This window comes from Manis javanica, chromosome 5 (genome assembly GCF_040802235.1).
Source record: "Manis javanica isolate MJ-LG chromosome 5, MJ_LKY, whole genome shotgun sequence".
In the NCBI taxonomy this organism is placed as follows: domain Eukaryota; kingdom Metazoa; phylum Chordata; class Mammalia; order Pholidota; family Manidae; genus Manis; species Manis javanica.
The window spans coordinates 57,928,952-57,941,007 of NC_133160.1; positions in this window are offsets into that span (position 1 = coordinate 57,928,952).

Below are 12,056 nucleotides of genomic sequence, written 5' to 3' on the forward strand. Positions count from 1 at the left end.
GAAAACTAGCTAAAATAAAACTCCAGATATATAATTTTATTCAATGTTTCTTTTTGCACAATTAAGAATATTCTTCCGCCCAACATAAGTTGCAGTACTATCAACCAGACCAAAAGTACATGATGGCACAGGATATGGCAAAGTAAATCATATCCACAGTGATGTCTCTTACTTAATTATGTCTGTAACAGGCAGGCAGTACATGTGGAAGAGCTGAAAACATGTTGAAATGTTCTTTTAATAGCAGAGCCTCCTCTTCAGTTGTTTATTCCTAAGTATTTTACTTTTTTGATGCTATTGTAAAAGACATTTTCCTCCTAATTTCCTTTCAGATAACTCATTGTTAGTATATATAAATATAACTGATTTTTGTACATTGATTTTGTATCCTGTATTTGTCATTTTTACAATTTGTCATGAATTCCAGTAGTTATTTTATGGAGTCTTTGGGGTTTTCCATATAAGATCAAGTCATCTGTAAACAGGAATAATTTTACTTCTCTTTTTCCAATTTGGATGGCTTTCATTTCTTCTTCTTATCTAAATGATCTGGCTAGCCCTTCCAGTACTATGTTAAATAGAAGTAGTGACAGTGGCATTCTTGCCTTGTTCCTGATTTTAAAGGAAAAGCTTTCAGTTTTTCACTACTGAGTATGACGTTAGCAGTGGGTGTTACATATATGACCTTTATTATATTGAGACAGTTCCATTCTATACCTAGTTTGTGGAGAGTTTTTATCATAAAAGGGTGTTGAATGTTGTCAAATGCATTTTCTATTAAAATAATCCTGTCATTTTAATCCTTTACTCTGTTAATGTATTTTTTATATCCCAGATATAAATCTTACTTGGTCTTATCTTTAAATCATTTAAGTACATTATTGCATTCAGTTTGCTAGTATTTTGTTGCTGATGTTTGCATTGGTATCCATCAGTAAGATCAGCCTACTGTTGTCTTGTGGTGTCTTCGTCCAGCTTTGGTCTCAGGGTAATGCTGGCCACATAAAATGAGTTTTAGAATATCTCCTCCTATTCAGTTATTTGGAGGTAAAAGATTTATATATTGGAAACTATAAAACATTAATGGAATAAATTAAACAAGACACAAACAAATGGAGAGACATTCTGTGTTCATAAACTGGAAAACATTATTAAAATGTCCATAATACCCAGAGACCTACAGATTCAGTGCCATCCCTATAAAAATTCCAAAGACATTTTTACAAAAATAGAAAACACAATTCTACAATTCACATGGACCAAAAAAGACCAAAAATAACCAAATCAATTTCTGAGAGAGAACTAAAATGGAGGCATCACACTTACTAATTTCAAAATATATTAGAAGCTGTAGTAGTCAAAACAGTATGGTACTGGCATAAAGATAGTCCTATAGAACAATGGAAGAGAATAAAGAGCTCAGAAATAAATCATCAACAACTGATACATGAACAATTGATTTTCAAGTGTGCCAAGAAAACACAATGAGGAAAGAATAGTGCCTTCATGGATATGGTGTTGGTAAAACTGAAAATCCACATGCAGAAGAATGAAATTGGACCCTTAAACCAAAACACAAAAATCAACTCAAAGTGTATTAAGGATTTAAATGTAGAACCTGAATGTGTGAAACTCCCAGAACAAAACAGAGGATAGCTTCATGGTATTGGTCTTGGCAATGATTTCATGGCTCTGACAGCAAAAGCAAGGCAATAAAAACAAAAATAAACAAGTGAGACTACATCAAACCAAAAAGCCTCTACATAGAGAAGGAAACTGTCAACCTAGAAAAGGCAACCTATAGAACAGGAGGAAATATTTGTAAACCATATATTTGATAAGAGGTTAAACTTCAAAATACATAAAATAACTCATGCAACTCTATAACAAAAAAATGAATAACCCAATAAAAAAATTGACTAACAGTTCCAGTTTGAGATGGTGATGAAGGAAAATCCTGAGCTCACTTCCTCCCAAGGACATATTGAGCTATATATGGAAAATTTCCCATGAGTAATACCTAGAAAGTGACTGAGCGACCGACCCCTTCACATTCAGCAAATGAGAGGGAAATCACATCGAAGTGGATGGAAAGGCAAAACACAATCTTGCCATAAACTGCCCCTAGGCAGTGACCTGGTCTGGGAAAAATCTCAGAACCTGAAGCTTTCCCTTGGGGAGTGAAGAGTTCATACCCCACATTAGGCACCCCAACTTTTAAGACTGGCACCTGAGAGACAGGCCTCCCAAACACTGGCTTTGAATGCCAGTGGGGCTCACTCCCATGGGATCAGTGGGACTGAGGAATGGCTGGCCCTTCAAGGGCCTCACGAGACTCCCCTGCCCCAGGCCCAGAACAGAAGCAGCCCTTTGAAAAGTGTCCAGGCTTTAGGTGAAAGACTTAGTTCCTCCTTTTCAAGTGTTGTTCTGAAGGGCAGGGCCTGCTGAGATACTTTCTGGGGTCAGCAGCTGTTGGGCTCTGTCTTTCTGCTCTCCCTCTACCTTGCTAAAGCCATCACTCATGTTCCATCTTTTATTAATCTTTTTTTATTTCCCTCTTTTTTTTTCTTCTTTTTTTTCTCCCCTTACTTTTTTCATTTTCCTTTCTTTCCCCTTTATTTCTGCAGGTGCCATCTTCACACCTCCCCTCTGCCTCCCTCCAGCTGGTGTGTGCCATCTTTGTGCAATCCATCTGTTGTACTGCAAAGCTCCAGGTTCTCCCACGTGGGAGCTTCTGTACATGTCTGGTGACCCAGTTTTGCAGCTGTCACTTAAGAGATGCTCCTTGATCACCCAGCTCTGAAGGCCAGAGTAGTTCGTGTTCTTGTGTCTCATGGGACTATTAGAATTGGAGAGGTAGTTCTTGGCAGGGCACTGTACCCAGGGCACTGCAAAGACAGCAGACTGAATATACCCCAAACTGCTTGTCCTTAGGGGCAGGTTCAGGTTTGGCACACATCTAGAGGCCTCAAAGGTACTCTCAGGGAACCCAGGCCAGGGGCCATCATCACTGCACCCTCTGCATCACTACAGCTAACCAGTATCCCCCAGGAAAGAGTTGTACACTTATCTGGAGCCCCAGGTTTTGTGACTGCTGCCCAGGGGACACCTTATGTTGTGGTTCCACAGCTCTTAAAGATTTATATATTTTTAAGCTATTGCCGGGGGTCTGGCTTCCAATCAGCCTGAATGTAGTTGCTGACTGAGATTCTCCCTCACTTTGAAACACTGCCCACTGTTGGCACACTCTCCACTATTGAGAGCCATTAAAAATAAAATAGACTTCTTTTACCATTACTAAGGTTGGAGAGACAATCAAGAGCATGGACAGGATCGAACAATAAGGCACATCTCCTATACAAGACCAACCTTTAAGACTAGGAGAGGTGGATGTTTTATTTAATGCATAGAAACCAAAAGAGAGTAAAACAAAATGAAGAAACAGAAGCAGACAAGTAAAACCTAAAGGAGTTTATCACCACTAAACTTTTTTTAAGAAATATTAAAGAGACCTAATTAAGATGAAAGAAAAGGCACTAATTAGCAATAAGAAAGTACATGAAAGTTTAAATCTCTCTTATAAAGGTAAATATATAGTAAAGGTAGAGGATTAATCATTTATAAAGCTAATATGAAGTTTCAAAGACAAAAGTAGCAAAAATAGCTAACTAAAATAATTAATGGATACACAAAATTAAATTAACATCAAAACATAAAAAATGGAGAGGGTGAGAAAAAATTCAGGGCTTTAGAATTTGTTCAAACTTGAGTTGTTATCAACTTGAAATAGAATATTATATATATAAATTGTAGGTTTTGTGTTAGCCAACAAGCAAAAACCTATAGTAGAGGCACAAAAGATAAGGAGAAAGGAATCTAAGCATACTCTCATGTTCACTGCAGCATAATTTACAATAGCTAAGATATGGAATCAATGTAAATACATACACACATGTGTGTGTGTGTGTGTATATATATATATATATATATATATATATATATATATATATACATATATATACAATGGAATATTATTCAGCCATAAAAAATAATGAAATCTTGCCAATTGCAACAACAAGATGGAACTTGGAGGCATTATGCTAAGTGAAATAAAGTAGAGAGGGAAGAAGGAAAAATACCATCTGATATCACTTATATATGGCATCTAAAAAAACAAAAAAACAAACTCAGAGAACAGATTGGTGGTTGTTAGAGGTGGGGCTGGTAAGGGGTGGGAAGAATGAGTGAAGGGAGTCAAAAAGTATAAACTTTCAGTTAAAAAATAAATAACTCATGGGTATCTAATATACACATGGTGATTATAGTTAATAATACTTTATTGCAAATTTGACAATTACTAAAAGAGTAAGTATTAAAAGTTTTCATCACAAGAAAAAATTTATTTGGCTGTGTATAGTGATGGATGTTAACTGGACTTTTGGTGGTGATCATTCCGCAATGTATACAAATATCAAATCATTATATTGTGCACCTGAAACTAATATAATTTATGTCAATTATACCTAAATAAAAAGAAATGGGGTAAATACTTAAATAGACATTTGTCCAAGGATGATACAGAAACTGTCAACAGGGATTTTTTAAAAATTGGTTAGCATCACAAGTCATCAGGGAAATGCAAATCAAAAGCATAATGAAATATTACTTCACACTTGTCGAAGATGTCAAGAAATTGGGACCCTTTCACACTGTTGGCAGGAATACAAAACAGTGCAGTCACTATTGAAAATAGTATGGAGATACCTCAAAAAATTAAAAGTAGTTTATCTGTCATTTTATACAGAAATCTCATCTAGGGACATATCCAAAAAACTTAAGTCAGGATCTTGAAGAAATATTAGCACTCCCATGTGAACTGCACCTCTGTTCCCAATAGTCAAGATGTGAAAACAACCTAAAAAACACAGAAGTGGATAAAGAAGTGTAGTACACACATACAATAGGATACTATTCAGATTTAAAAAAGAAGAAAATTCTACAATATGTGACAACATGAAAGAATTTGGAAGACATTATGTCAAGTGAAATAAACCAGACACAGAAAGTATTTCATGATTCCACTTATATGAGGCGTCTAAAAATAGGCACATTCATAAAATCAAAGACTAGAATAGTGGTTACCACAGGGTGAGGGTATGAGAAAATGGGTAGTTATTAATCAGCAGGCATAAAGTTTCATTTAAGTAAAATGAATAAACTCTAGAGATCTGCTGTAAATTGCACCTAGTCAACAATAATGTATTGTACACTTAAAATTTAAGAATAGATGTTATTCACTGTTCTTACCATGATAAAATAAAAAATAAAATCAGAACTGCTGAAGATGGCTCCATGTTCATATTCCTATATAAAACATCACATTTTATAAAATACCATGAAGCTTTACATGAACTACATAGACTTGGATGACACTAGAAAATATTTATATGAGTGTATGTGGGCATGCACATGTAAGATTTTGATGTAGTCATACAACAGTAAGATTGTGAGGAGCGTCAAAAGTAAGTTGACACTAAAAGTGAGGAACTTACTGAATTGTCAGTGCAATCCATTAGTTCATTGCAGAGCTAGCACCAGAGTGGACCTTGACTCCTGATGGGTCTGTGTGCCACCATGCAGTTGAAAACTAATAAATTTATTATTCAAATACCCTCAAAGGATCATAGCTTATATAATGCAATAGACATTTTAACACTTTCCATTTATAATCATACAAATAAAGGAAAATATTCAAATCCATATTCAAATTCATAAAGTGTGGAGAATATGTGTGTCACGATAATTTATTTATTTAAAGAAAGAGGAAAATGAAAAAACAAACTCTGGTTGCCATTTAAATTCCCTAGTAATTTACTTTAGATAATATGCTAAGTATTGAAATTCTTATTTTAGTATAAAGAAATAATTCATTTAGTTTTAGTATCATTTCATTTTAAAATTTTGGCTGAAGAAACCCTACTTTATTAGGAGTTTCTGTAAATATTTTCCCTTTGGGACACCTGAGTGTGTGTGTTGTTGTATAGTAAGTAAATTTAAATAATATGAGAGCTTCCCCATTATAAACAGATTATGTACATAATTCTTATATTTATATTATTTATACAACCATTTTTTAAAGTTTGTTTCTACTTTTAAAATTTAGCTTTAGTGTATTTCACTGAAATTTGGTCACTGTTTATCATCATATAAATTATATTTTTCTCCATTATGTACATTTCCACATGAGTTTTCATTACTGATTTGTCTATAAGTTATAAAAGATTTTTAACTGCATTACTTTATTGGTTATCTCTTAGACTTTGTTTTGACCAATACATGGTGAAAATTAATTTTTGAAGAACATTAGAGAGAACTAATGTTCTCCAAAAAGCTTCAAAAATTGCTTCTCCTGGAAAAATAAAGTAATATTGTAGTAAAAATTATATGGCTACATTAGAGGATAAAATTTGTATTTTCCTGTAACCTACTGTTATTCTATTTACTGGCTACCTGACTCTCCAATTATGGGAATTTATTAATCATAAACCAAATGAAGGCATTCATTTCATTTTCTTCTGTGTTTTTCTCTCTCTGGTTGCCAGGTCCAGAGACAGACAGGGGGAAGCCAGCCACTCTGTCCGGGTTGACTGACTGTAACTGTCTGAACTGGTTGTAGTGCTCAGCAGGGAATATGTGTTCCTACAAACTTTCTGAAATATTAATACTTAAAATCGTAGTGAGGTTTCTGATAGCCGAAGACTGGCTGCTCTGCGGTTTTCTGATTAGGGTTCTATTGGTGATTCCGAGAAGTCAGTGGCGCCTAAATGGGTTAAGTCTAATGAGGTTTGGAAAGCTGATAGCATAATTTAAGATGACTTTCAATTTCAAAGTTACAGACCTGGCTTGCCCCAGCAAATTACAGTGTTTGTTAATGCTCTGTTGTAGACATCTTCTAGTCAACCAAAACCAGATATAGTAAGTGAAAAAATCAAGCTGTGTTTCAATAAGAAATGATCCTGACTGCATTTTGACAGATCTTCTGAGGACAATTTTTTTAAGGCATCTGAACTTTCTAAATTTTTAGAGGATGAAATCATGCCCACACATACACAGTTGTTCTGCTTCTTGCTGAAGAAATATAATTACCTCAAAAATTTATCATCATAATCTTGTGTGTTTCTCTTGGGAGTTCTAAAATCAATGCAAAGTATTTTAGACAGAAGGAAAAGCTAAAACCATAAACTTCCCAACTAAAAAGAGGATGTAGAAAACTAAACAAATGAACAAACCAAAACCCCAAATAGTATATGTTTAAACACAGTCTATAAGAATGTGAAGAAAGGTTGTGATTTTAAAATTGTTAGAATGTATGTTTTACAGGTTAAGTGTTAAAGAACTCTTGACAAAATTAGTAGTACTTTAGAAGTGAACATTTTCACATATTTTAAATATTATGGTTGAAAATTATATTATTTCATTGATAGATATTATATGACATACATCTTAGAAATAATTTGAGATATTATTTATTCTTTATAAATTAAGGTATACATTTATAAACATAACACTATAACAGATTTCCATATAAGAAACTAACTAGACAAAATCTTAAAGGCTTCAGAAACTTCTTTGAAGTTAATGTTTCTCAGTCTTTTATAGTTGTGGGTTTTCCTGAACTATAGGAAGTATTTTCTCCCAATTTTTCAATTTTTTTAAAGTGAAATTTGTTTAGCTACCTGGACTACATTTTATCATGCAAATCTTGTAAAAGAATCCCAGTAAATCAGATTTAGTAACACTCCTAGTCATTTTTATACACACTAATGGTGCAAATGTTTCATTATTTAAAGTAAAATATTTCTCCTTTTAAAAGTTCATGATCCAGTGTGTAAGAAAAAGTATCTTCCCTCCAGTTAACTAAAATTACAGCTTACTAAAAATTTTTGTATTTTTCAATAGTTTTCCTTACTCCTTTAAATACTTCACATGTTTATCAGTTAAAACATCTTCATGAAAAATCTAGGTACTATAATGAATGCTTTGCTCAAAATAAGTAACCGTTTTTTAAAAGTCTTAGAAAAAGAGGAGACAATTTATAAAGTATTTAATAGTTTAGAATCATAGGTTTTAAAAAAACAATTCCCAATATTTTAAAACAAAGCATCAATTAACATTTCACTTCCAGCGATTTAATATTCAAATAAAAACCATTTGTGTTTTTCAATTAGGGGTGAGACCGTTGCTTGTAGTTCTTCAAAAGTGCAAAACTCACCTTCTAAAGGGGGTATCATGATTAGCATGTATAATGTGGGGGATGGGGAAAAGGGGAGGGCTTTGCAACACAGAGAAGACAAGTAGTGATTCTACAACATCTTACTATGCTGATGGACAGTGACTGTAATGGGGTTTGTGGGGGGGACTTGGCGTAGGGGAGAGCCTAGTAAACATAATGTTCTTCATGTAATTGTAGATTAATGATAACAAAATAAAACAAAAAAAACTCACCTTCTGAAATATTTTTTTAAAGACTCAATTAAAATTTTGATATGAAATACACGGAACATATTTAAGATGATCTTTACATGAATATATAGAACTTACATTATTAAATATCTACTGTACTTCAAATACTGTGGATGTTGTAGCATAAGTATTTCATTGATGCTGTAAACTTTCCAAATGTTTTGATATTCCTCTTTTAGAGTTTGCTTACATTCTGATTCTAATGCACATAATTAGACATTTAAAAATATTGTGGCTGTCCTTGATTTCATCTGAAAGCCTTTTACTAAGCTATGTCACCCGCACTTGATTGTTTCTAAAACCAACAAACAAAGCAATCTAAATCCTTCTTAAAAAGAACTACAGACTTTTGAGATAGTTCCAAGAAGGCAACAAAGTAGTTTGAAAACAGTTTCATTGAAAGACAGATGATCAATTTAAATGGGGTTAATATACTTAATTGAAGACATTAAAATTTGTAACTCTTGGACACTATTTACAATATAAAACAGACATAATAATATTTAAGTATTCTGCCACTTAGTGTAAGATAAAAGTCATGATGATTTATGTTATTACAAAGTAATCCCAGGAATTAATGTTAAAAATAACATAAACATGGTCTTGTTAGTTAAAATAGAAATTTAGGACAGCTTTTCTCTGACTCTTGACTGTGCTTATGAAGTGCTTGAAGAAAGTATATGCAAAAATTCTACATCTAGTTGTCTTTGCACTTCCTGGAATTATATATGGTTGTTTTGCATGAATTTCATACAGCTATTTAAATATTTATTTACTTATTCACTGCCCATGAGCAATATTATTTAAAAACAGATAAGAGTTAAACTGAAGAGGTTTGGGGGGGCAGGAGTGAGCTGGAGAGGTGAAAACAAATACTTTTAATCTATAATACTGCTTAGGTCATTAACCAACATCTCAATAGAACACTGTTCAGAAAGAAGGGGAGATGGATGCTATTGTTTTTCCTCCCCATTTACTTTTATGGTTATTTATTCACAGATGATGTGGGCAGACTGTGTGCAGAGCGAAAGCATGGGTAATTTACAGGCAGATGTAACCCTCATTTGGCTAGAATATTGAAGTTGCTCTAAGGAATTAAGAGGAAAGCAGGTCATTTGAATCATAAACATGTTTAATGTTTACTTCATAAATGAAGCTAATATGTACTTGTTCTGAAAGTGAAGGGAAAAATTGGCTTCAAATAAGAATAAGGAAGAAAGTTAAAGAAAACAGGATTATTAAAACCATTCCAGTTTCCACACCTCTGTGAATGTCAGTAGGAGGTCTACTTTTGACAGTGTGTGAACCAGCAGGAGAGTTTACTAATGAAAGACAAAATACATGTGTTGACATAGCATTAAATGACTGCTTTGTCACTCCCCCAGGATGTGAATTGTGGATTCTGTGCAGCAGTAGCATGAACTAACGCTTTTATCATCTCATTTCCTTAATTTTAACTTCTCACACAAATTAACAGCTTTTGTTTGCCATTTGCATGTTTATTTCCTTGGTTAAAATTAAAATTGGCCCACGAGTTATGGCACCTCAATATTTAGTACTTCTTCAAACACCTGCAGGATGGCTTAATGAGTATTCAACACAATTCTCTTATTTAATCCAATTAAATAAATTGTCCATGTTCAATACTGCCAGAGTATATTGTGGATGATATAAACTAAGAATGCTCAACATAAAGAGATGGTTTTATGTCTTCCATGTCTAAACAAAATGCAATAAGATTGGCTGTCTATGAAGTTTTACAACTGCCATAGAGAAATTTCTGAGTTATAACATTGTAGAATTATGGCATTGTGTCCCTGAATTTGAACAGCAATAGAACCTAAAAAAGATCAAAGCTCAAGTTTTCTTTTGAAAAAGAGACTGTTGTAAGAAAAAACAATTTCTCCTTGTTGTCACCATGGGATATATCCATGGGCCGGAGAGGTCACATTGTCATTGAGATTCTTTTAAGTCAGTTTTTCAAGGTGAAAGAATAAAAAATAAAGCCCACTCCTAAGGACAATGCAGTTTAGTTTACTTGACAGCAACATGACAAGGTGGGTACCAGTAACCAGGGCAGAGGACCTGTAACCAGTCAAATGCAAGGCAAGAAATCTGTTAGCTTTCAAAGTTGTCTTTATTATCAACATCAGCAGAATTACCACACCTGTTGAACTGACTAACATGTTTAATTGATTAACACAAAAATCATTTACATGAAAGGCTAACCTAATCTGCTGGTCAAAGTTTACATATTTATTCCAGATTGAGATCAATATGAGTTCATTAATTCAGATATAGCGATTACAGGCAAAATGCATTCTCTCCCACCAAAAATCAGCCGTTTATCCTAATTTACTTGAGTATGTGCTTGGCTATGTTGGATTACAAATATAATACTTATAAATTCCAATACTTCTATTTCTTCTAGATGTAATTTTGTCAAAATAAGAAACTGATTAGTTTAAAGAGAGCCAAATTTTAAGAAAAACTATTAAAATTGAATATTGTTTAAAATTTTAGTGTGACTAATTATTGGAAATCAATAGTTTCTAGAAACAAATCTGATAGCTATGTTTTAAAATTCATCATATTAATCTTTTTTAGCCACAGAAAGGCTGATAATTACTTGCATTAATTCTGTCAAACAGCACTGAAAGCTTTAGTGAAAATATCAAAAGAAATGATCCCTCCATCAATGTATAGATGTAGATAGCATAGTCCAACTTAAGAAAACTAACAGTTAAGTAAAAGAGAGTAAAAGTAGTATCTGATGTAAATAGTATTAAATTAGACCCATCTATTATGGTACCTAATTGTGTTAGTTCATCAAATTCAAACAATATATTAAATATTTAGCACTTGCTGAGCACGACAATGTGTAATGTGCTGTGAGAAATTCAGACATGAATCATACATGTTTATTTTGAAAATCCAATATTTACCCAAGGATTAGGCTCTACTGTGTGTAACATCATTTATTTAGAGGTTAAGGGCATGGACTCCACAGAGTTGGAAGGAATTAGAATTTGAGACTAGTCAGTGTCACAATTTCAAATTGAAAAATTGACAGTAAGTTATAACACTTTGAAATCTTATTCTATAGTGTCATCCAGATGTGGTAAAAGAATGTCTCACTCTCCTCACTTTTGTTCAAGAATCCCTTCTTATTCTTTATATGATGCTCAAATATTTTACTGGTTGTGAAGTTTGCTTTAACTTCTCTAGACTGTTTTGTCATTTTTGCTTTCTATTAAAGTTGGCCCTTGAACAATTTGTGGATAGGAGTGCCAACCCCTGCACAGTCAAAACTCTGAATAACTTTGACTCCCCAAAAACTTAACTACTAATAATTTATTGATAACTATTAGTAATGCCTATTGTCTATTAATTGTGCCTAATGTTTCTATGTGTGTCTATTAATACATATTTTGTATATGTATTATAGACTATATTTTACAATAAAGTAAATAATGTTTTCCAGTCTCAAATCTACAAAAAATATTCCAACATATTTATTGAAAATAATCTGT